Source organism: Aythya marila, assembly GCF_965140915.1.
Source record: "Aythya marila genome assembly, chromosome: 5".
NCBI lineage: Eukaryota > Metazoa > Chordata > Aves > Anseriformes > Anatidae > Aythya > Aythya marila.
In genome coordinates, this window is record NC_139046.1 from 46,919,646 (window position 1) to 46,946,278 (window position 26,633).

Consider the following 26,633-nt stretch of genomic DNA (forward strand, 5'->3'; position numbering starts at 1 on the left):
AAACAAAATGTTAGTATTTGGAGATTTGGCTTCTATTCTTCAAATCAGCTGTGACTTTAAGCAACTCATTCAGGTAAAAATATCCTTTAAATATATGCCAATGGAAGGGAATGCCTTTTAATGATTATAGCTTCATTGCAGGATGGTGTTGACACCTGTTGAATACATATAAACATAAAAAGTGATTTAGAAATGATGATGAAATGAGAAGGGATCACAGTGTAGAAGAGGAAATACCACTGTCCTCATTCCATTTAAAAGGTAAAGTGATGTTATGTTTTTATGCTAAACTGCTTAGTATGTAAACATTCCTTTTCAAAGGAAGACCTGGTCTTCTTTTCAAAGAAGACCTGTTTACTGAGACAACATAATTCAACAAAAATAACTAGGTTGGATTTCAAAGAACATTCTCTGAATTATTGCCTGATCTCTAGTGTGCAACTGCTGGAGAAACAGGGAGTTGCTGCCCATGGGAGAATATCCCAGGTTTTGTTCTATGAGGAAATTGGCTGCTTCGATGTGGTTCTGTCCTTCCAGATGCCTGTGAATTCCTCCAGGGAAGCCTGGAGCAGGAGTACTCAAGTATTCTTCACCTCAACTCTTTTAACCAGTCTCCTAATCTCTCCAGGGCCTTTCCATTTCAATTTCTTTTTTTTTTTTTTTTTTTTTTTACTGGATATGTTTCATCACAATCACTTTGAGGGTTAGAAAATGTTGTATCCACTGGGTCTACCTGTACATATTATATTTGGTAAAGAATCACTTTCATAAGGAAAAATGATTTTGAATTGATGTTGACTGGACATTTCCGTATTTCAGCACCATTTTCTTTTTGGACTTTATGGAAATTTGTTCCCATACTAATCATGTAGTGTTACTTTGTAAGTAAATGTCATATTTGCCTCCCTATATTAGGGATTCTAATGCAGGAGAACACAGTTGATGGGAACTTGCTTTTTCAGGTTATTTTTTCAACTCCCAATATGCAGTAGAGTAGTATTAGAAACCTTGAACCTAACTGAAAATGAGGGAACTAATAAGCTGCTGTGTGGCTCATATCCATAGCTTGTAAGCTGAACTTCAGAGGAATGGCCTGTTTTTCTGGGTTTCTGAGAGGATTTGAGTATTTGGAGTATGTTTGTCCAAACAATAATAATAATAAAAAAAAAATAGGGCGTGATGGAGGGGAGAGAACGGTGCTCTGGAAATGCAAGATAAGGAAAATATTTTGCCTAGGAAAACATCATGTATGCAGAAAGTATAATACCAGGTACTGTGAGAAACTTAGTACTGACATTTCTGGCCTTTCTCACAGTTTGTTATAAGGACCATTCCCTATCATTTCCATTTGGAAGCATGACTTCACACTTGCAACTGCACAAGAGCAAATGGAGCAGAAGAGCCTAATTAAAGTTACAGGGACTTCTTTATGACAGAGCAAATGTTGGTTTAATGATACAGTTACAAGTCACAAAGAAATCAGAGCAGACGACCCAAGTTTTATACATTTTTGGCAAAGTAAGTGGGAAACTATGTGCTAAAGTGAGATCAACAGATGGGATGGAGGAAGAGGGGTACAGGAGGGGAAGAAAGCTACACACCCATATACAAAACCAAAAAAAGCCCCCCAAGCCCTAATCAAACAAACAAAAAGATACACAAAACAAAGAGATAAACCTTGCAAGAAACAGATTTTTTAAACAAAGTTTGCCAAGTAAGCAATTTTTTTTTTTTTGGAGGGCAGATGCAAAGTGTCTTTCAGTTCATTTTGGATAGAAATAAGTGAACACATGCTGTGCTTTAATAAATCTTAGTGTATCCACAATGGGCAATCTCAGACCTGTGTTGGAGTTTGGTAATAGTTACCAAGCCTTTTTGCATTCTTTCCTCTCTTTGTCTGCGTTAGGAAAATAAATAAATAAACCAGTGATATGCAGAACTTCAATTCTGCCTTCTTATGCAAGGACACAAACAAGGCAGGTAGATGGCACTCATAGCATCTAGACAGTATCTAGTATTTTCAAATCTGCTATTAAGACTGTGGGAGTCAGAACTTGACAGTTCAAAATTCTGCTATAACTGACTTTGGGCAAAAATTTTTAAGTTAACACTTTCAAAATTCACTGTCCAGAGTGAAATCTTATGTTATCCTCTTAATTTTTGTTCAGTTCATTCTCAGAAGTCCAGCTCTTAAATTTCCTTCTTAAATTCCTTTTTCAGCTGCTAAGTAATCCAGTTTTCATAAAAGCTAAGACACTGATGTAACCTTTCTGAATCTTGGTTTTCCCTTTTATGAAAAAGGATAATTCAGTCACACTTTATTTCACTTTTTCTGTATTTGGTCATTATTTTCTTTGCTTTGAAAAAGCATAGTGATGTTTCATATTAAGTTTGCATAACCATGTAGTCCTGTCTCTGGCTTTGCTATCATCTCTTATGCTCCCAGCATTGTGCTGTCTACTGCTTATTTAGATGATTTTTTAAGACAGAGATCAGGAGTGAAATCTCATCTCTGTCAAACCCAGTGGAAACAATTCCAGTCTTTAAAAGAATCAGGATTTTATCTCAAATCTTGTTATTTGCCTAGAACACTTGGATAACTCATAATAATAATTGTTAACATGTATCATGCTCTGATCCCTGCCAAGCATTCTGGATAAAGACTTAATACATTTGGTAAATCTGGAGTTTGCTTAGTATCAGGCCATTACAACTATATCTAACAAGGACAGAGTGCTCAGGGGAATATTATCCTGACTGCAGATGTGTTGACATTGGTGAGCCTTATGACACATCACATGCTTATACAAAGCCCTGAAGTTTAGTCATATATACACTTGGCAAATTCTTGCCAGTCTATTTTTTTGGGCTGCCATAACTTTTTTGGAGAAGAGTTTTAGCATACAGAAGAGGTTTAATGTATAAATTTCACTCTGCTTCCAACAGTTGGATTCTGTACAAATCCTGTAATATATGAATCAAAGCTATCGAGAGCACAGACAGTGCAAACAGGGAATGTCTGACACATGAATCTTCCAAGTGCACTACTGTACTTACCAGAAAAGGCTTGCAAAATTCTTGCTATTGTACATGTACTTTGTAGCTTACTGAAGCTGACCTTGCAGGTAACTCCAAAAACTAGACAAGTTGCCTTGGTTGAAGGGAGGTTTTTCTTCTGAGCTACATGTATGGTTGTGGCTTAGCTTTTTCTTAATGCTATTTTTGTATGAGATCATAGTTTGTTCAAATACCTGTGAAAAATATTCAGACACCTCTTCTTTTGGAGCAGCTTAGAACAACCCTATTGATGCCAATGGTCACACTTGCTGGATGTGAATGCTTTGGTCTAGATGTAGACGTATAAAAAGCATCTGCTATTCCATGCACTGTGGCACAGACAGGATACACTCCCAAATGGAACATATTTTTTCCACGCCCACAATCCTTTGAAAGCTCTGAAATTCATGTCTGGGGAAACTATTTGGTTAATATGCACTGTAAAGTTACCAGTGTGAACTTGTGTCATGGAAAGACTGATCTTGCACAGGTAACTGAACAGCCTTCATTTTGTTACTGTGAATTAAATTGTTCTTGAACCTTTGTTTCCACATGGTATACACAGCACCTAATCATGTATGGGATGTCAGGTTTAAAATAAAGTGTTTCCTTGAATCAGGATAACATTAAGACCTTTATGAGAACTGAGAGGAAAAATTGCTTCTTGGTTTCTCCCTATTTTGAAGCTGACACAGTGCGCCTATGATTTGTGGGTCTCTGACTGTGAAGTGATCACGCAAATGATGGTTGTGACAGAGGAAGAGTGAGGGTAAGAATAATCTGAAGGCAGTTTGAGGACTAAAAAAGTTAAATATAATTTTAGGGTCCTGAATTCTTTCCGTTCCTTTTTAGTTTGGAAAGGGGAATAATAATGAATTATGTTTTTCAGGATGAAAAATACCTCTAGTAGAGTCTTGGGTACCTACATTAGACCTTGCGTTTCCAAGCTGGCCTTTGCCCTTCATAAATTTCCTATTGCAGTTGGTCACAAACAAGTTAGTTACTAATGTCTAGGCCAAAAATAGATTAATTGACTAGGACTTAAAATATTATTGTGTACTTTATATAATAGATTGAGTGAAAATGAAATACTTCCATCTCTGGCCGCGATCTATTTGTGTTAAATAAAAAAACAATTGTATCTACCTATCTGGGCTACTTATAACTTATAATCAATTTTCTATGTCTGGGCATTAACTGTTAAATGCAGGTAACTTCTTGTTTTGTTTTCATTGAAAGCATTAGTTTTTAGGCTATACTTTAGATATACTGACATAGAGGTCATGTTGGCAACTGGTAGAGTTAAATGCAAATTTGATTTGCAAATAGGAGCAGGCACAGTCTGTTTATCATAGCATTTGTTCAATATGGCACATGATCAAAATAATGATAAAGCATAAATCATGTATTTCACCAAATATGCTGAACAAACAAGGATTAAATGTGACTTTGAACTCTTCCCCACGTGTTATACTGAACCTCTTGCTTTCACTTCAAGACACCTCAAACACATGCCTATCAGTTTTCTCTCTGGAATGTGGTAGAAATACTCTACAGAAACCACTCACAAAGGTAGCTGTTGCATCAGTAGGGCGCTGTGCCTGAGCAAATTTACCAAAGGGGGCTACTTGTGAACTACTGACTCACTTAGAGCTCCTCCAGATGGTTGCACTGAACTCTGCGGTGAGCTAGGCATCATCTACATTCTTCCTTCTGCTCCACTGTGTGCACTTGCCTAGGGTTTTGTCTGAACTGGTCTTGTTTTTTTTCCACATCATACTGTTCTTCCTTATCTGTTTCTTTGCTGTCCCTTGCTTGGGTCCTGGTTCTTTGTACATATATTTCCTGGAAATACATTTTCAGATCATAAAAATTCTTCTATATGCCTCTCACTTTGTATTTGTGTGTGTGCATGTATGTATGCATGTGTAAAATTCTGGATACCTTTGTGTGATATACAAAGTTTGCTAGGATGAAATTAAGGTCTTATATATGTGATACGCTATTCACGATGCTCCAAACGTTCCAGTTCAATTCTCCAGCTTGTTACTGTGTTCTGTTTTATTACAGGGCATATTTTGAGAACAGCTCTTTGAGAACCGCTTGTTCCAAGAACTTTAAGACTTTTAAAATAAAGAAATAGAATAAAAAGAACTTTTATTCTTCTGTCACTCTACCTGCCAAGCTAGTTGGTCTTTTACTATCTTTTACTATTACAAGCTATTACTGGTCTTGAAATGCATATCTTTTTTTTTTTTTTTTTTTTTTTTTTTGATATACCCCTCTTTACAATGATGTGGAAGGCAGTGGATAGAGATTTGTCAGAGGAGGAAAGGAATTTAATCTCTTTCAGCTGTGAATTTAGAAACTGTGGTTCTTCAAGATATGTGGGCCTAGCAAGTGAAATGTTCAATTAAGCCTGGATTAGTATGTATTAACTCACTTCATACAGAAAAGATGGTAAAACACTCTAATGAAGTCATATTGACAAAGATCATGCAATCCTATGTGTGAATTTCACCGTCGTGCATGTAGAAAGCATATGTATTGTGTGAAAGTAATTGTGGGTACGTTGTGTGTTGATGTGAATACTTTGATAAATATTTTGACTCTTGAAAGTGAAGGCACTTAAATACACAGTTACTACTGACTGAGTCAAATACCTACTTCTCTTAGTAACAGTAAGAAAAAATAGAAACTAATGTATAAAATCTGAGAATGTGGGGGAAGTCAAAGCAGAGTAATTCTTCTTGAGAGGAAGCATTGAGGAGGGGAGATATGGATAGATAGGGAATGTGCAAAGTGATGATAAGAAAACATACAATATACACCTTAAGCTGTTGTTGTATCAAAAGAACTTTGCTTTCTTAGGCTCTGGAAGAAAAATTACTGAATAAAATAAATTGGTCTGTGGCCTCTTGAACCTACTAGAAACAAGCTTTGCTGTCAAGTGCAACACTAACTTCAGAGTTCTTAGCTGAACAGTATTGTCACCCTCCCTCTTCTTTTTCTTCTTCCTTTTTTTTTTTTTTTTTTTCTCCCTGTTCTCTTGGGAAGCTATTTTGTCTATATTGATTCATATCCATAAGGAGCAAATGGATGCAGAGTGTTGCCAGGGATTGGGATACTTCTGATAGTTATGATGAGGCTAGCAGCATTACAGAAAGTCAACCAAGGCTCTGGGCAGCCAACCTGGTTTGGGGCAGGCAAAATTCTGGTCCATTTCTGGACTGGTGTCTGGTAACATTCATCCCATGATGGCGTAAGTCATATCTAATGTATCAGTTCTGGGCGTATATACCCATTTGCCATTTTGCATGCTAGTCTCTGCAGAGGTCTGGGCCTAATGAATGCCGAGGGAAATGTTCTTAATGCTGCTTTTCAGGTATCACTTCTTTAGAGAAGACAACCAATTTTGCTGTTTACTTTGTTGCCATGTCTCAGAACTTCCTTCTCCTCCTGACTGTGATCCTTACTGTGACCTGCAAATTGAGGTAATTGCAAATTCTCTACTGTCAGCGAAGAACAATAGCACTCTTTGATTTACATTTGTCCACATCTGAGCCTGGCACAACCAGACACAACATCAGAGATTGATATTAAAAGCACTCGGCGTATGACAGTGCCGCATATAAGTTGTGGTTTTATTTACATGCTAATGTTAGTTATTTCTGGGAACACTCATATGTTTTGCCAGGTATTCTGGTACCTGGTAGCTAGCTATTCTGTCTTTTCACCAATTGTTAGCAGACTTCTGCCAAGTTGTTTCTCTTTTGTTATGAAAGAGATAAAAATAAAATGGGTTGGACCTTCATCAAGAAATGATTTTAGATACAGCTTGGCAACAGAAGTGACCCTCAGCAACATTTTCCATTGTACAGTCACTTTTTTTTTTTTTTTTCTCTTAACTGGGCAGTATGATAAATTGCTAATTTCAGGTCAGACAGCTTAAAGTGCAGAACAAAAACAATGACACCATGGAAAATAAAAAAGGTTGTCCAGCATATTGAGTTTAAATTTAAATCTGTCTCTCTCAGGAAGCAGACTTTAACAACAAAGATGGAAACACCTCAGAGGAATATGTCTGAAGCCTAATGAGCAGGAATATCTTTCAAATTCACGAAGAAAAGCAGGATCCTTTCTTCTGAAAAATGGATGAACAAAAACTTAATCTCTCCCCTTTTATATAGCAATAATTCTGCTGTGTCTGATTAAGAAGTTTTTTGTTTCTTTCTAGTTCACCAAGTGTCTACTTTCTGTTTTTAAGAGGTTAACATGACAGCAGTAAAATCAACTGCCTCTTTATATGTATCTTGGTCTGACCAAATAAAAAATGTTAGGAGTGGTCTCAGAATGGTAGGTCTATTTCTTGTCAATACAAGTCTGTAACAATATTATGAAATATTTCCTAAATGCTTATTTGGCATTTACCAGCATTTGTAGAAGTTAGGTGCTTAGATCTTATTGAATATAATGAGAGTTAGGAATATCTTGATAATGTCAGATGTCCAAATACGCAAATAACTGCTAGTTTTTAACCCACTTAAACTGATGAGAGCTAAGTATCCAGTACTGCAAAATCTTTTAAACATGATTCTGGGCTCTTCAGTCTTTCTTGAAACTGAGATTGGACTGTTTTAATCATGAACATGGTTTAGAAAAGTTTGTCTTGATTGTTGGTGTATCTTGTTCCTGAGGGAGATACCATTACTATTTCAAATATCTCATTGTCATGTTAGCATTTGACACATGAATGCTATTAATCTGTGTTCAGCATATCTATCCTTGATGATTTTACTCTGAATATGAGAAGATGCTGTCATAACTGTGGATGTTTCAAAAGGTAGGAAAATAATGTAAACTTGTAAATAATTAGGAATTTACTGGGTCAAAATTTAGTTACTGCAACCTCTCATATCAAGCCAGCTTCTTTATGCTTTTTATTGCACTTCTCTGAATAATTTCCAGCATGCCAAGATTTTATTGGTGATGAAATATATGAAAAGCGAATACAAAATTCCAAATGTTACTGCATTACAGTCCTGTGGTGGGAGACTGTTAAATCCCTGCACTGCGTGTGATAAAATGCCTGCTTCCTGCTTCTTCCCGCCTGGGTAAGTATCGAAAAGTCTTTGTCCTTTTTTCTGCACTTCATCACATGGCAAACTTGTGTCTAATTTACTTTTCACTACCATATTGAGATTTTCTAGGTTTTTGGTTCTAATTGAATAACAAAGTTTTAGACAATTTCCTGGAGTTACAAGCTAGAGCGACCATCTGTGGGCATAAGAGTCATTAAGTTTCCATGTCATTTCCACCCATTGTCTTCCTTTTAGACTATCCATAAGGATTCCAGTTAGCAACCAAATGTAATGATGGGTTGGTTTTTTGTGTCATGGGGAACACCTGTCTGTTGGGAAGAAAACTGAAGCTTCCAACTTTTTTAAAGTAGCTCAGTGAAGAACTGTCAGTTGGGAGCAACGTTTGCTCACTAGCAATCTGGTTTGGCCATGTCAAATCCATGACCCAAAACTGAAAGATGTGGTTGCCTGATCAGCCTGTTTGTTCAGGGCTAAAATATAATTAAGTTTAGGCTAAAACATAACTTTCTTTATCAGGTCATAAAATAGCACTTGAATAGCTTTATGTATGCTTGGCTATACTTATAATGCTCTTTCTACAAAATTCTCTTCTCCAATTAACTTAGTTTTTTTACTGAGTGTATAGATCTGGTGTGGAGTTAGGGGGTGTCCCAAGCACAATAAGGACCAAAATGAATATACAGAGAGGTCCCACCTTCTGGTTTATTATCTGAATTTAAAATTAAGTGACAAACTCAAAGTGTGAGAGAAACATATTTTATATATGTTTTCACATTTGGGTATCCTATTAAAAACTGATCTGTTTTCCTGCCTATGGTTCAGACGTTGCATTTAGTCCCTGTATTGCTCATTTCTTTCCTCAGGAGTTGGTACGTCAGTAGTGAATTTCAGTTTTATTAATGAATTCTTCTTACCTATCAATCCTTCTGCATTTTTAAACTCAGTTCTGATTTGTTTATTTATTTATTTTTACTTCTGTCCTAAAATGTTGTGTCCTGTGTTTACAGAAGCTGTAGTCTACCACAGTGACAGCTGCATTTCAGGAGTGGGATTTCCTGTTCTTTCTGGTGTATAATTTCCAAAGCTGTCTTAAAACAAGGGAAATACAATTGGCATTTTTCCTACAGCACCCACATGATTACAAGTGCTATGTGGAAATGATACAAAGTCTGTTTCCCTGCCCAAAGGACTTCTCAATCATTTTTAAGAGTAGTTTAGCAAGTGGAATCAGAAAATAGTATGGAACACATGCAGAGGAAGCATTCTGCAGCAATTATTTTCTTTGACTGATCAGATCAGATGCACACACAGCTGCAAAAGAAAGATTTTCTTGTAGCAATAATTATTGCTAATAAATGACTCTTATGAATATGATGGGGATGGCTAGTGATTGAAGTAAGAAAAAGATAATGGAACAATAGAAAGGAATAGAAAGAAAAGGTAGCCCCTTTTAGGTGTATGACTAAATGAACATTTCACATTCTGGGACTTTGAGCAAGTTAGGCCTGTACTGAAGATGAGTTTTGCTGAGTGGCTTCTGTAATTTCATACCAAGTCCTTTGAAATCTTTTCTGGCTGAGATTGGAAGAAATCAAGCTTAGAAATGAATATGAAAAACCATGATTTGATTCAGCTTTTTTGCTTTTGGAACCAAAAACAATTGCCCATGTTTTAGTATTTTTCTCCCTTGTTCTAGCTGTAATTTGTGCAGTTGGGCTCTGGACTGACAGATTTACTGCAACACACAGAATTTGACCGTTAATAGCACCAAAAGAAAATGGGCAGTGGAAGGTTTGCAAATTTCCCAGTGTCTTTAGCCTTCTGTTGTTACAAGGCATCGAGTACCTTTCTATTTTTTCTCTCTCTCTCTTTTTTTTTTTTTTAGTCATGCAGGTTTTCTTTTGGCAAACAGGTTTGCATTTCCTTCTCTTTTGCAGAATTTGTGGCCACATAAGTTAATAAGTTATAAGCTATAAAAAGGCAAGAGCAGGAAATCTTGTCCTTGACATACCCGGTGGAATATATAATCAAAAAACAAAAAAAAAAAAAAAAAAAGGTGAGCCATTTCCCATTACTTTGTTCTGTTGGTAATTGCTGTAGGAGATTGCCAGAAGGAGCAGTCTCTGTCTTCAGGTCAGGATGGTAAACTGTGGTGTCTGACCATACTAAAGAAAGCACAATTTTTATTTTCTGCTAAATGAGGTAGAGCCATTATTACTTTTGACAGCTAACCCTGTGAGCAGGGTTAACTGCAGAAGAGTATTCAAGGTCTGTGTTGAACAGGGGTGAGAACAGTAACAGAGACAGAGCGGCAGGATGAAGAGCAGGCCACTGTGTTGGAAAGAGGCTCTGTAGCTTGCATAGCTGATTCACAAGATAGAGATTCATGATTTAAAGGTCTGGACTAGTATTCTAACGTTGTATCACTGTGAATGGTAAGAAGGTGACAGAATCATTTCCAAAGGATCAGTATTACCTAAAATATAACAACATATGGATACGTTAGACGTGTATTGTTGGATAATGGGAATCATTCCTTAGAAACACTTACCTCCCCTGATTGCCTATACAGACAGTCTAGATGGTAGGTCTTTTGGGCTAATACGTGGTTAAAGCTTGGTCAGGCACATTTCATCTCCCCCCTTTTTCCTACTCTGCAAAACATGGCAAACTGATATTTAGCCATGAAGAAAATGCTTTGTTAATTGCACAAGGCAATACCTTGCTCTGTCGTTACAATTTTCGGTGTAGCATAGCAGGACTTCACATCTTAGGCAAGTACAGGATTGCTTTCTGCTCACTGCCTTACAAACAGAGCAAAAAGATGGTTCCTGCCCTTCCAGCCTAAATATGAGAGACAACAGATGGAGGCAGCCTGGCCAGTACAGAAGTAGAATCCCCACAAGGGGAAAACTTGGGCAACTAGAGTCACAAGAGCGACTGCACAGCACAGGGTCACAAACTCGTGCCATAAATGCCAGCTCTGCAAACTCTGTCCAGCTTGAGGGGCAGGGAAAGGAATCAAATATGTCTCTTTCTGCTTTCAGCTTAGCTGGAACATTGACAGACCTCAGGGACAACAGGATCACGCCACATACACCAGGAAAGCATAAAGCAAAAAGAGTTTACCTTAATGCCTGGATAATAATATTAGTAAACTATGGTAGGTTAAAGCAAAAGGGACTGGGGAGAGAAGATAACAATCTTCTCTTCTGTCTGGTTTATACAAGCAGAACTTCCTTCTGTGCTTTTCCATTTTCTTGGCTACTGAACTCAATTAATTCTCTTTGTTTCGGTCGTCTTTAATCGCTGCTAACAAGGAAATTGCTCTGTATTCTTCCATTGCTTACGCTGCACATAAGCTCAGGATACAGAGTATACAGCTAATATATTCTATGTTTAATTAGCCCTGTGGTGTCAAGTTAAAATTTGAACCTGTTGGGTTACATTTCTTTCTTCTATAAGTAGGTCTGACCTGGGGAGTGACTGGCTGAACGAAAAAGTGCAGTGATACAGCTGCTCTTTTTAGTCTCAGAATATGAGCAGTAGCAAACTCTGGATCCCTAGATCAGCTTCTGGGATACACTCAGATGCCTACAATGAATGGTGCAATTTTCTGCACTGCACTGTCTGGAAGGATAATGTAATTTTTATATGCCAAGCATCCCTAGAATAGGCTGTGCTTGCTGTTTTTGTATATAGGGCTTTCATGACTTCTCAGCAGCACAGATAAAACTGAAGTCAGCATTATCTCACATGTTGTTAGTGGGGTAAGGGAAAAAGAGGGATTGTGACCAATGCTGTTGAGATGAAGGAGCCTTCCACCAGCTGCTGTTGTCTCACATGTGCTCATCTTCTGCTGCAGTAGCTGCCAGATTGGCTTGCTGGTTTTGTGCTATTGTGGAGAGCAGACACATGACTATTTTGCTATTTCCTACCCTTTACTATATCTAAAAATAACACCAGTAGTACAAGCAGTCTTAGTATTAACATGTCCATAATAATATTGAGAACTAAATAATTAAATCAATATCAATCCAGAAAATGATGTACTTTTAATATAACAGTGTGCTGCTTTCTATGAGTTGATAGTGTTTGAAATTTTCAAATGAATTGAGGCTTCTACCAGGCGTTTTTACTAACAACAACAACAAAAAAAATAGTACCTGAGTACTAAGTTTTAGGAAGTTTTTCTACTGGATGTAAAAATAATGAAATTGCTACCTAGGCTGCCTTTCTTGACATGCAGCTGCCAATCGATAAGATTCGTGAAGATTCCTTTTGAGTGCCTGTTGTTATCACTTGATATGTGACGTAAACTGGGGCAAACAAGGTTCTTATTGCAAGTGTCCATTTTGATAATGGAGACCAAATGTTAAAAGATAAGAAAGAAACAAGAACTTTTTCTTTTTTAACCCTTTTCTTCCCCCCCCCCCCCCCCCGCCCTCCATCAGCAATAGCACAGGCACTCCTCAATTGCACTGGGTTCTGAGCATTTGTTTTTAGATCTGAACTTTGAATTTGGTAACATAATAGTTATGAGAAGCCAGGCACTTAGGTAATACACAGCTAATATATTTGAAGTCTGGTTAGCTGTTTTTGCTTTTTCTTCTAAGGGAAGCATAGTGATGATGTAAAGTACAGGTACCCAAGAGGTTAAACACAACTGCTATAGAAAATATCAAACATCAGCAACAAGGATAAAGGCAATACAAATTACTGGAATAAATACAATGAAGCTCTTTGTTTTCATATAAGAATTAAAAGATATTTCCAAATGTATTGAACACATTCTTCACTACATCAATGCCTGTTAAACTGGTGACCAGTTGTGCTGGCATTTTGTGTGTGTGTGTTCTGATCGTGTCTTTGAAATAGCTCTTCTCTTCAGGTAAACCATTCACCAGCCATCAAGTGAGAACGATTTTCAGGTACATCACACGGAGGCCATTGAATGGGAAGGTTGTTCATTTAAGTTAGATTCACACAGATGAAGCAGATGTTCGTAGCATTTTACCAGTCTCCAGGACCTTAAGGTAAATTCACAAAGTTTAGCATAACTTCCTGCACAGAATTTTTTGCACCAATTGATTTTCAATCAACCCAATGCTTGAAAGTGCTTAAGGTTGCTCCTTTCTGGTTCAGAAGTGTGCAGAGAGATTGAGAGGTTTGGATGAGTATGTTGGATTTGAGTTTAAACACACTTTAAGCAGGATGCTAGTCTCACTGATGTCTGTAGGATTACTGTAGGATCATGTGCCTGTATTTAAGCAGTGCTCAGATGCTGTAATGAATCTGAATGCTGGGCCTGAGATCCTCCATATTAAGAAAGAAATAGGAATTAGCTGGCTGAGGTAATGCAAATCCAAGCTAAAATCCTACCATGCTCCTTTTTAATAACCCATACCATTATTTTTAATCTATTATGTACATTTTTATTTTGTTGGCCATGTTTTTACAGACATGAAGCCCAAGGCTAAACTCCTGAAGATATAAAATTATTAAAATTCTGCTTCCATTCCTGTTGCTGTAAATTTAGGCTTTGTAATCTGTGGGTGTTTTGGTACTTGAAGTATGGCATCACTGTGGGTCTATAGCGGCTCCCCTGTGCTGGATCAAGTCTCTATTTTTTTTTCTTTTACAATGGGTGAGATGTGTTTAATTTATTGTAGGAAACTCTTAAAGATGCAAGATCCTTTTTAGAGGCTTCTACAATAGCCGTGAAGCACTTATTTAATCCTATTGAATGGAGGCTAGATTTACTAGCTGGGCCAGACATGATTTTTGTTCAGGAGTCATCTTGGAGTACATCGAAGTTTAAAGATCTTTGCAGAAAAACCACGGAGAAACAAAAGGAGTAAATTTTAAAAGGAACTTTGTCAAGGAGTTTTAGATGTTAAACAGATAGAAAAACCATGGTGGCTTGACTGAAACGAGTGTTGGGTTAGCAGAATCGTTACAGATCCAGTGAGACATGCTAATGAGGCACTTTAAATGCAAGTTTGATGGAAAAAGGGGCAATTTCATACCAAAGTGCAGCAAGGTTACTGAATCAAAGAAGGTACACTTCAGTTCTGCAGATGGGAACAATGCTCCATTGTCAGATCCTTTTTCCTTTGACTTTAAACATGTTTTAACTACACTATTTACTAAATTGTACAATGTGGCTTGCCCACTGATTGAGAATTTATGACCAGAAACAAACCTGTTAGGGGAAAAAAGAAAAACTGAGTGTGATCCATACTGTAGCTGCATGAAATAGCTTGAATGGACTTAACCTGAGCACTGTGGGGGGTGCACAATATGTTTTTCAAGCCCAGGGGCCTGGGATCTGAGTTCAAATAGAATTTCGTCTTTCAATAACAATTTAAAAAAGGGAGAGTGTTTGGAGACATCTGTGGCCTCTCAACCTGTGTTAATATAGATGTCTCAGTTTTGTCTTAAAAAGCCTGCTTCAGAATCGTGCCTTGTCAACCCATCCAGCATGTGAAATTCCTCATATTGCATCATGCTTGAAATTCACAAACATCTTGTTTTACTTTCAATCATTACAGCTCTTTTGGTAAAAATAAAGACTAACAACATCAGTACTTGCTTCTACTGCCATGAAAAATCACAAACCTTTAGCTTCCGTGAAGGAGAACTCGGGCTCTTTTATAAGATCTATTGAACAGCTTTTGGGCAAGATTATTACGCACAAACACAATGAAATGGCCTATTTTTTGCCATGCTATTTGTTAACAGAATGAATAAAATTCATTTGAAGTGAAAAAAAAACAGACTTTTTCCTCATCTAGTTCAATAGAACCATGCTGGATAAATTACAGAACACACTGCTCCCCCTTGGTGTAACAGAGCCTCAGAACTAACAGTTATAAGAAATTTCAGTTAGGGGTATTTTATCTATTTATTTTTTATTTCTGAGACTGGAATTTGCCTGTAGCAAAAATATTTTTGATTTCACGCATTGCAGAAAGTTGCTCAGCTGGGTTCTGATTTTAACCTGCAACTTCCACTGGTTACCACAGATGATCATAGTCAGAGTCCGAAACCACAGAACTAGCATAAACAGGATGCTAGGATGGAGAATCTTATCAGGTCTGTTCTCAGGCCTCAGAATGGATTTTTATGTTAGATGCCAAAAATTGCATTAATTGTTCTCCACATTTCGCTACCTTTTATTGGTAAGCTTCTAGTTCATACCTAGGTCTAAAAAGACTATCCCTATGTAGAGGTTCTCTGTGTACTTTGCAAAATGAAAAATACATGGTATCTCATTGAGGCCCCTTATATTGCAGTGCTTTTTTGCAAGATTTAGTGAAGCACCTGTATGAAGTGGGAAAGCTTTATTTGTCAATCGCAATGGAAAATGTCCATATAAAATAAAATCTATTAGATACACCATATAGCTGGAAGAGATCAGCTATAGATCTACAATTTTGCAAACTTGGTGCTGCAAGCTGGGCTTTTGTTTTTGACCCTGCAGAGCAAACTTCTGAGCTGGGTTTTCACAATGTGTTTAGGTTTGGGACCAGTAATTATGAACCTTTAATATGTATTACAAGTGAGGCATTACATCTAGACAGAATTATTGTGTATAGTTGCCTGTAGATTCATTCATTAAGTGCTTATTGCATAATTTTGTACTGTTTAAACACATTACTGGGTAAGTAACATATGACTAGAATGAAAGTTTTCTGGTTACAGGTATATATCTTTTTATCACAGAAAGTGCATAAGTCTAGATAATAATAATGAAAACTGAAAACTAGGTGGCAGTAATAACCCAGCCATACAGCTCTCCTGTGAGTGATGATGGGATGACTCATATTTTTCTTAGGAATCCTGAGGGTGCTGCAGTCCCATAGTGAAAGGCTTAGCTATTAACAAACAGTTAGAAAAAGTACAGGACCAAATGTTCGTATGGGTTCATTCATTTAAAAACATAAAGTTAGAACATGATTAGCTGTAAAGAAGTAACAAGAAAAAAGTAACGAGAAAAAAGGAGTAACAAGCAGTAAAGGATTGAATATTATAGGGCAACTAATGAATACAGCTAAGCTTGTTTAATTGTTATATGCATTAGAAGCAATTTCTTTCCTAATTGCAGTGACAGGAGAGGAGGAGCTATGATTACTTCTGAAACTCTTGTGTCTTGTGGTTGTGGCTTGGGGCCAGCAAGTATTTGAAAGTCCATAAGCAGATTGCTGTTCACACCGGTGGTTATATATAGCCTGTGGGGTGGGTATTCCTCTCATGCTGGGGTAAGCTAAAAGCAACGTGAGGGAAATCAGCAGAATTACTCTGTAGAAGGACTGTTATTGGCTCTAAAGCTCCCAGGAGTTCATGGTCAACACCCTCATTTATTTAGAGGCATGGACTTGAGGCTACAGTCCTAGAAGAATTAGACAGCTAAGATTTATTGGCTGACTTCATTGTTTAAAAGCAATACTCTCCTTAGATTCATACAACTTAATTGCATTTGCAAAGAAGAATGTGATGTCCTTTTCTGGTTAGCCAAACTGCTTGGGTGGCAGGACTGGGCAGAAAAGTTTGGGGAATCCTTCATCTTAAATGTGGCTATCAGTCTGATGGTATTGGATATATCTATTTGCTTTATTCCAACAAATTGTTTTGTTTGGAACTGGGTCACCTAAATATTCTCAGAATTGTCTGAGCTGCCACAAGCTCATCTTGTTTCATGCAATATTGCGGAGATTTGTTCTATGTTTGATTTGAATTTATGTAGCTCTGCATATGACAAAGATCTTTTAATATCTGCTCCTTTTGCAACAAATAGTTCTGTGCTTTGAACAATCTTGCTGTACAGGTTAAATCCAGAATATGTCAGTGGCACTCCTGCCTGTAATATAATTAAACTTGATATGTTCCTCTTGTTCTTCAATGAGAAATTTTTAATACATTCTAAGTTTTCCTGTGCCTTTTTTTTTTTTTTTGGTCTAACTAGGGTATGTCTTTTATTTGTCTTTTTTATTTATTTACTTATTTATTTTTAGGTATCTGAAGTCCATTTCTGTTACTACTTCTGTCCTTCTGAACCATGTACTTAGGATGGATGAGGTCGTAACTATTGGTTATTAAAAAAAAGATGTCTTCCACATAGTATCCGGAGAATTCACAAAATATCTCTGTCTAAACCTAGCAGTAGTAGAAAGGCATTTCATCTTAGCTGTAGAACTACTCAGTAGGTGGTGGGTACCAGTCACAGGATGACTTGCTAGATAGTAGATAACAGTTAATGGTGAAGTTTTACCTTAAAACTAATCACTCCTGTTTTCCAAAGCCTCCGTTTTCATTCCTTTGAGCCATTCTTTATTTGCATAATAGTGAAGCTTATCAACCCTGTCTTTCTAGTGCTTTCTGAAAAAGTGTGATAAGATTAGTTTATTTATACATTTTTTGCATATGTTCAGGTGTTCATTATGTTAGCAAAAAATCGGTAAGTCTTTTGTACCTGAGCCAAACTGACTCTAACCACTGCCAAACTAGATCTTCTGCAGGGGTGGAAGGATTTTTGACCTACTCCTAAGGACATGGGGAATAGGATATGCTTTGGGGTAACTTACTCATTCTGTGAGTCTCGTAAATAAGCACAGTTGGCACGCGATGTAAATTTCTGCCTGTCTTGGGTTTAGGCTCTCTTAAGCAGTTATTCCCACTTTTATAGGTATGCAGCCAACTATATATACCTTAACTCCACAGCTGAGAGCTTGCTTTTAAGCACAAAAACAAGATGTGAATTTTTGTTTATCCATATTTTCTAGGCTTAAGTGCTCTTGACGATGGACGATTGGCCTGTTCTTGCTCTTCTGGCAACTTAGACAAAAAACTTTTCTGCAATGCTGGTAGCATGGGGTCAAACCTAATGCATACATCTGTGGACTTTTGCCCCAGCAAGTCTGCTGTCTTCTTTTGACAACAGAGCTAAAGGTCTATTGGATATGCTCCAATGTTTTAAACTTTTCAAAAAATATATTTCTACAGAATTACATTGTTGAGAGTTCCTGTTGCAATTTAAAACAAACAAACCAAGCTGCAATAGGTATAGTTATCAGCAATACAGAGAAGTTCATAGCAATTACTTTTAGAACATCAGAGATCTGCTGAGGGTAATTAACATGTATTGCCTTAGGATCCCAGTACAATTTACACTTTACAATCACATCATAAATAGTAGGATATCTGTGATCTCTTTCATGTCTGTGGCTCTGCTTTTGCTTTTACTTAAGAGTGTTAACCAGATGACACTTTCTGTCCCTTAATTTATTCTAACAGTCTCCTGAATGCCAAAGCTCCTGTTGTTGGAAACCTTGTCTAAGAAAGGAAAAAATGAGCATATGTAATTTCCGGGTGAGTTTACTGGCTTGTGTTCTCTTCAAAACTCCATACAACTATATCTTGTAGAAGTCAACGTTACATTTTCCTGCAGAGGGGGATTGCAGAATCTTGCATAACAAAAGGCAGCTAAAGAGAATTCTTTATCCTTTCTGGGAAAAGCGGCAGCATCTTATTTGCAGGAAACCAAACATAAACAATTAACTTTGAACACTTGAAGTGAAAATACTGTTGGAACTGTGGGACAAAAACTAATTTAAGTATATAAGAAGAAGATATATTTCTGTGTACTATTTATGAGTTACACTGCATAAATTAGTAAAGAAAGGTGCCTCTGTTTCAGATAGTTGTGCATGGCTTTGAAGAAAATAAGTATACTTGCCTTAAAATGCAACATACTTCATGAATCTTCTAATGAGCTCAGAACCTTGATTTACATGTCTGGAAGTCAAAGACTTTTTTTTGCCTTTCATCTCTGTAGGATCAGGATTGAACCCCAACATTAACATTTCCGTAGAAATCACTTGTGCATTACATCAAAAAGAAGTGAAAATTTTTCAGCAAAAGAAATATTTGTTTCTAAACTAGTCTTTTTTTGGCCCTGGTTCAGTGAACGTGTAAGGATGGTTTTCATGGGCACACAAATCTTTAGGGTCAGGGACAAAAGCCGTTAAAATCTTTTTTTCATGTGGTGTAATACTAAGGTAATAATCCTGTCAATAGTGTGAATGGTGTACACTGATTGCAATGAATGCTTTATATATTCCAAGCAGGAAGGAGGCAATTCCTATTTCTATTTACAGAAACATAATCGGCATGCTTTCAAACCCTTCTGCACATGCTTTGTTCTAAGCACATATTCACCATGGTAAACCTACATGTAGTTACAGTTTTGAGAGTGGCTTTTGCAGGATTGGAAGCCTTATTTTAAATATGTACTACTTTGGCTGTTGTCTTAATGGGCGCTCTTATCTACAAAACCTTTCTCTGAGCTATACTCCTAAAGCAGTATAATATTACTAATGATATGTGTATTGGGTCTTAGCTAACTTTACAAATCTTTCATTATAAATGACCCCAAAGTCTTGTGTACATAAGACCAGCTTTACATGAAACAGTAATTCAGTTTTTCATGGACAGCAATAGCATGACAGAAGATGTGGGGAACACTTCAGGTGGTGGTATTATAGAGCTATTTCCCAGTAGAGAATCTTGCCAGGATCCTCAGGTTAACTTCACCATCTCCTGCGTATCAGGTCTTAGTGATCAGGTATGGGCAGGACGTGCGGTTATTGTTCGTTCTGAAAGGGCCCAGGTCCTCTAAAGTAATGAAAGAGCAGCGGTAGTGGAGGCTGAACAAAGTTTGTGGTATACATTCTTTTTGTGTTGACTGAACAAATGATGTTATCAACCTTTTTTTCTATTCTGAATTCTAAACACAAGCAAGCCTTTAATGCAGATCTAAAGTTGTACAGGTCTAAGTAAGCCCTGTGTAACTTACTCGCCATTTTGACTAGATTTATCTCTACATGCTTAAAGTGTCTTTATAGCACTATAACAGTGGTATAAATACACTCTGCTGAGATGCTGTGTATTATGCATATCTGTTTAACTTTATTAGCATTCTTTTGTATATAAACATTACAATCTGGTCCTGAAAATGTTTCTCACTCCCCCTGGAATCTGGATTTTTCAGGCTGGAAAATTGCCTTTAAAAATAAATTCAGAACACTTCATGGATTTGTCTTACACTTAGATGGTAGACTTAACATTTCTCTCATTATAATACTTAAGTTTTTTAGTATATCATATGTTCTGTCAAATTTTCCAAAAGAAGCATGTGGAAACTGTATGAGATCTATACTCATGTATTGAATGATTATTTAGCATTGTCAACTGTAGAAGCTTCTTTTCTTCTCTGAACTGGTTAGAGATGGTAAATAGCAATCTTTTCTGGAAATATAGTGAGATTTTATATATAGTGAGATAGCCTGAGATTTTTTTATTTTATTTTATTTTCTCCAGTATTTGACAGTTTGGGTGCTGAGCATCTGCTCAGTCTCCTTTATTGCTGTTCAGCACTTTGTTTGGCTTTCAAGCAAAATGTTCCCATTCTTCATTGCTGGTGCTCTACACCTGCTTTCACTGCTCGTTTCATATATTCCTGGAAATTGTTAATTTTACCAATGATGACCTCCCAGAGAAAATTCTTATAGAATTTGATCAAGCTAGTGATATTTTTTACAGATTTCTTTAGAAACAGAGTGATATTTCTAGTAAGATGTTCCAAAGTTGATTCAATAAAAAATAATTTAAAAAAAATAACACATACACACGCTATAAAATTGACATGGATAAAAAGGCTGCTTCTTTCTTCTTGCATCAGGAGGAAATTCCTCTCTTCCCTTGTAATCCAAACACACTCATATCACTGGCCCCGTGCACTCCTGGCATTTTGCTGCTGTATGTTTTTATTTAGTATGATACAGCTCGTGGGAACCGATTCTGCGAGTGTCACCTATGCATTGAACAGAACCACTTCTGTGAACATCTTTTTAGAGGTGGATGACTTTGGTAAAGGACTCTGCTTTTGGAATATGATGTCCTAAATACATGAGTGCATTTGTCAGCAGTGCCTCTACATACCTGCAGACACGCAACCCTAGCCCTTTTTGTCAGGAAAATTCAGCTTCCACAGCTTTTACTCCTTGGCACTTTTGCTGCTCTGGATCTGCAGAAGGCAGATCAGGGGGCCTGGGAGGGACACTGCCTCCCTGCAGAACAGCAGGGCTCAGTGGGAGCTGTCACGGAAGTGAGTGCCTCTCCTGCCTGCACACTTCTCACAGCTGTTCCTGCAGGTGGAAATGCAGCCTATATGGATTCATCTACACCTCGTTCCCCTGGAATGCAAGATAGGTGGGGTGAAAGTAGCCACTGAGCACGGTTATTGTGATGACTCTTTTCTGCAGAATGTTTTCTCTTAAGTGTCAATTTTCAAATGGAAAATATTTCATGTGCCACCACGTAATAGAGATACCGCAGAGTTATGGAACGTTGTTCTTGAAAGCTGTCGTGAAACAAATATATATACGAGGTTATAAAAATGTGTTTTGTATAAACTGCCCTCTTTTAGCAAACATTTCACTTCCTATAATTGTGTGCGCTTTTGTTTGAACTTATCAAATACGTGATTGTTCTCCTTCTCCTTCGGGGAGATAAGAAATCCACCCTCCGGATATGCAGAATGATGTTGTTGTAATCACTCTTCAAAGGGAGATCCACAGTAAACAAATGTTAGCTTGTCGCCTCTGCAGCTTCTTTTGGTGAGTTGCAGAACTTCCAGAAAAAAGGCTGGGACTAAGGGAAGAGGAAAAATTTAGCTGTAGAACAAGTAAATAATTTTATTTTCTTCAGCCCAGGAAAGACCAAAATTTATCAGTCCATGTAAGAACACTTACCTCAAAATATATTTATATCTGTATTTTTTTGTTTTGCCTCAGAATAGGTTGACTCTCTGAAGTTTGCCAGCATTACTACAGACCAGTAAGACTGAGAAACAAAACCATCCTACAAAGAAAAGTGCTTGGACCAGATAATGTCATAGAACAGCAATTGGATTCCAGTGCCTGAGGTACATGGCAATTTTATTGTTGTTGTTATTCATGCCTGCCAAAATCACATCCTCTCACTGAAGCGGCTATGCTGGCAAAAAATTTAAATGCAGACTGTGACTTAGAGCCATCTTCTTTTTCTGCAAAGTTCCTGAACGTGACCAGATCATTCCTGTGGAACCCAAACTGGTCAGCCCAGTTCAGCAGCACTAGCCTGCAAGGTTTCCCAGCTTGCCAACTGAGTGTGTTTCATTTTTGTTCTGTGGAGACCATCTCTGAGTTAAAAAGTTCAAACTTTCCACTCTTCCACTCTAGGCCTAACAAAGTCATATAGTGTTAACATAGGTGTGGTTGCTCTTTGAGACACACAGCAGAAACTGGGCAGGGCTAGGACTGCTGCCTAACTGTGCTGAGGGTCTGAATGCTCTGGAGGGCAGATGCAGAACATCTGCGAGCATGAGCTCAAACACAACAAGCAGGGAAGTTGGTGCTTTGGTTCATAAGTTACCTATATTCTCCCATGAGAAGCTGTTGCTTTTTCACATAAATGTGAGTGTGGAGGCACGTGGCTCATTTCTGTATTCTGCATGCAGCCACACTTGCGTTAATAGGCAACAGATTTCTTCTCACAGCTGCTTATCACTCAAAAAACTGAAAGAGCAAAACCCCAAAACCATGTATAGTGCAAAATCTTGTTTGTTAACAATATGGTCTCTCACAAGAAGAGATGGAAATCTACTCTCTGATTTCTTCCACCACTTTAGATTCATGTGAGCTGGAGAGATAGCTCTGTACATCTTGTGAGTTGCTAACAGAAAGAAAATCATGGTTTATAAACCAGAGGTTTGAAATTCTTTGTTGTCACACAGTTTGAATTCCTACCCAAATCTATTCTGTAATTTTGAAACTTTTGAGGTTTGCTGATCCATAACATAATCCTTGTTTCATAATATACATCTTTAAGATCACATGGAAATCAGTGAAGTTAGATGTTGCTTAAGTCACTGAAAGTTAAAACCAGCAGATTCAGATATTACAGGATTAAGCTACATTTTTTTTGCATAACTGTGGAAAGAATCATCTTTCCCTTTTTTTATTTATTTTTTCTTCCTCCTCCAGTTTTGGAGCTCCTTCTGACAATAGTAGCTGAAAAAGGGTTGTGTAGTAAATCAGCAAGAGGCAAACATTCATCACTATTGTCAACACTTAGCAGATCTCAGCCTCAGTTAGAAAAGCACTTGTCTAATTGTATTGCTGTTCATGAAAGCAGTACTTCTGAATATGCTTAATATTAGCATGTTTAGAGCCATGCTTAGTTTAAATGCTTTCCTGAATCTGGGCCTCAGATTTTGGAGTATCTGGTTGCCTCCAGTTCTGCTGTGTACATTTTAACCTGTTCCAGGTTTCCAGAATTTAAACAAGCAACTGCTTCTTGTGGTGTTTGTGCTCTATTTGTAGCAGAGAGGTGGGAGTGACACGTAAAGATTCATCTTTGGAAAAAGTAAGGAGAATGTAGAACTACAGCCATAAAACTTCGCATAGCTAGTGCTAGTACACATGGCAGCACCTGGGGACCAATGCAATAAAGAACTTCCTACATTGCCATGAAGGCTTCACTGAGAAGATGAATTGTGAAACATTGTATTTGAGTAAGACTGTATCTTCTCTGTTTTCTAATCCTCCTTATGAGAAGTGTCATTAACATTGAACTTATTTACATTTGAAATAAGATGTATTCTAGCCGAGTATTTAAGCAAAACTACACATATCCTTTGAGTTAAGCATATACATAGGTATTTTGCAGATTACTCTAATTATTTTGCACTTCTATTTTAAGATTTGGTGCTGTACTTTGAGTTAGAATTCTTACCCAGGACTAAAATCTGTCAGCTAAAATTAAAGATCTCATGTATTCTCAATGACTGTCATTGCCTCTGCACTCAGATCAAACAAATCCACTCAAAAATATAAATCCAAGTTGATTTTTCTTGCTTTGGAAACAAAGGCTCAATTGTAGGGATCCAAGGGTGTCTTCTATTATCTAAGCATTTTTTTGCAGAATGTACATTGATTCATGTCCCTTAGCACAGTGCATTCTTTGTTTGATTTGCTTTCAACATTTTTGATGTAGATTATTTTTTTCTTTTCTGTACTAGGAAAGGTAGTTTCACTTTTCATCACTTTTCCAAAGAATGAAATATTTGTCTTTGCAAAGTTTCCAGTGGATGACAATCTGTAGCATGTTAACTATTAATTCATTGGAAGAATACTTGGTGACTACAATACTGAAATGCAAACCTTGTCTTAGTGGAATCTGGACTTCCTCTTTTTAAGTTGGTTCTGTTACCTAAAGATCAACAGATAGAAATTTTGTAACCTTTCAAAATTAGATCAACATCAGAGCACCCTCATCAAATTCACTTTTTAAATGTTTAGTGCATCCAAATCCTGCCTAGGTCATTAGGAGATGTAGGGGCTCAGTGATTTCAAACAGTCTATTGCTTTTAAAGTGCTTTAAGATGTATTATGGATGCTAAATCTAAAGACAAAGACTAAAAAAGTTGGATTTTAATTGGTTTGAGCCAAACTTTAATTTCATTGTCCCTGATAAAATGAGGCTCTGGGAGTTATCAGCTTCTATTATGCAACAAAGAGTATGAATATTGGAACACAGAATACCTTTACGTAGTTGCATGTTTTCCACTTGTCTCTACGTTTATGAAGGAGCATATGGCTACAAATATCCATTCTCAAACAAATTCCATTGCACTTGCATAACTTTAGCTGTCGCATTTAAAATTTTCCTAAGAATCCATTTGCTTTCTTGTTCTCACTTTCTTCAAATACCTCATGTCTACTTTTGCAAAATTAACATGTGTAGACATTTTATTCAATATGATGGCTTTATCTTCCTTGTGCTATAATTCTAGCACAAAGAAAAGTGAGGAGGCTATTTTCTTCATTATAGTAAGAGAATCTGTTCAAAGCTTAAATTTCACATACCCTTTATGATTAGGCTTGCAATATCTTGTGTGGTGACTACTGACTGATACTGCAGGAAAAAAAAACAGGGGTACCTGTTTGCATGTTTACCTGCCATTTTGAATAAAAATCTAAAACATCTGGGAGTAATTAACTGGAGTGAAAATCAAATTTGCCAGTCCTTCTTAGGAAGCAATCAGTAAAAATAATACTAGTGAGCTTTGCAGTGGTTTGAACTCACAGTGACACAGGTTCAGTTCCAGGAACCCAAAATGCAAATACTTGTAACACAGTTTCGTGGTCATTCCCGTGTTCTGCTGTTCTCACACCAGGAGATCTCTCAGAAGCAATTTCCACTGAAAGGCGTTTCTGAATACCTCCACCCTTTTCAGAGTGGAGAAAGTTACAGGTGTACATATTGTACAAACGTGCTGCCAGAAATAATTGTGTGTGACAGCTTGAAATCCACGATCTAGTTACAGTACCTGGCCAGATCTGCTATGGACATAATACCACGTGTTTTGGTTGCATGCCAAAATGTTCTGTGAATTCCACCATCTTCACAGACATTTAGCTAAGTGAAAGTATGTATATATACCTATGAGAAATAGGGTTTAGTTTATATAAGACATAAATAAGATCTGCAATAGCAAGGATAGACAGCACATTGTTAAGTGCAGAAACCACAATCACCAGAAAGTCTTTGTTTTATTTACTGACCCAAACCACAGGAATTCTTTCATTGCTTTCTCTCTATTCATGCAGGTACCGTATCAGGATGGGCGAGCTGTCTTCAGCTAAGCAAATTAACCTGTTGAGAAACAAAAGAGAATGCAAGTTAACAGGTTCTGATTTTGCCTATGAAAATGAGCTTCAGATGTGAGGTTGCGATCTATGTAAATTAAATGTAACCCCTCAGTATCAGAAGATAATTCCACTTGGGCCACTTAAGGACAAAAAAACGTGCTAACGGTCCATGCTGCAACACCAGATTAAGGTACCTATTGTGTGAAAAATAAATAAATAAATAATTTTACAAGCTTTTCTGTCCTCCATCTGTTACTTGAAATTAGAAGAAACAAAAACTCTAGTGCAATGATTTCTCTCTTTCCTTTCACAGTGCTAGCTTGGAGCTGCCTTTTGCCATTCAAGTTTATTGCTTTCTTGGACTTCAAATTGGTTTCTTCTGAGTGAAGCAAAGATTGTACTGACCTAAATGTCACTTGAATTAATGTATTCTTGTTTCATTCTTTATTTTTCTCTTGGAGCCACTGCTAGCTTAAATTACCTTGTATTTCAGGGCTTGAAGACAAGGTCACAGTTACGCAAAGAATTAGAACTGTGGGACATTTCAAGTTTGCTTTCGGTATTTCAAGAGGAACACAGAGATTCCCGAACTTACAAAGCAAAATAACTATATCAGAAAATGGCACATAAAACCACTTGCTTAGTGATGTATTCTTCAGTGAAAGTGAGGGGGAGTGACTAGCCAAGCTACATAAAGAATAGTGTGTAAATCACAGCC

The 26,633-nt window shown here is 37.2% G+C and overlaps 1 long non-coding RNA gene across 1 annotated transcript; it reads left to right on the forward strand.

The window, feature by feature from the left end:
• The first annotated feature begins 200 nt into the window (after window positions 1-200).
• Window positions 201-26,208, forward strand: LOC309878409. The gene is made up of 3 exons (XR_014317539.1): window positions 201-261; window positions 22,016-22,146; window positions 25,874-26,208. It is a non-coding gene; the product is annotated as an uncharacterized lncRNA (long non-coding RNA).
• Window positions 26,209-26,633: the final 425 nt, after the last annotated feature.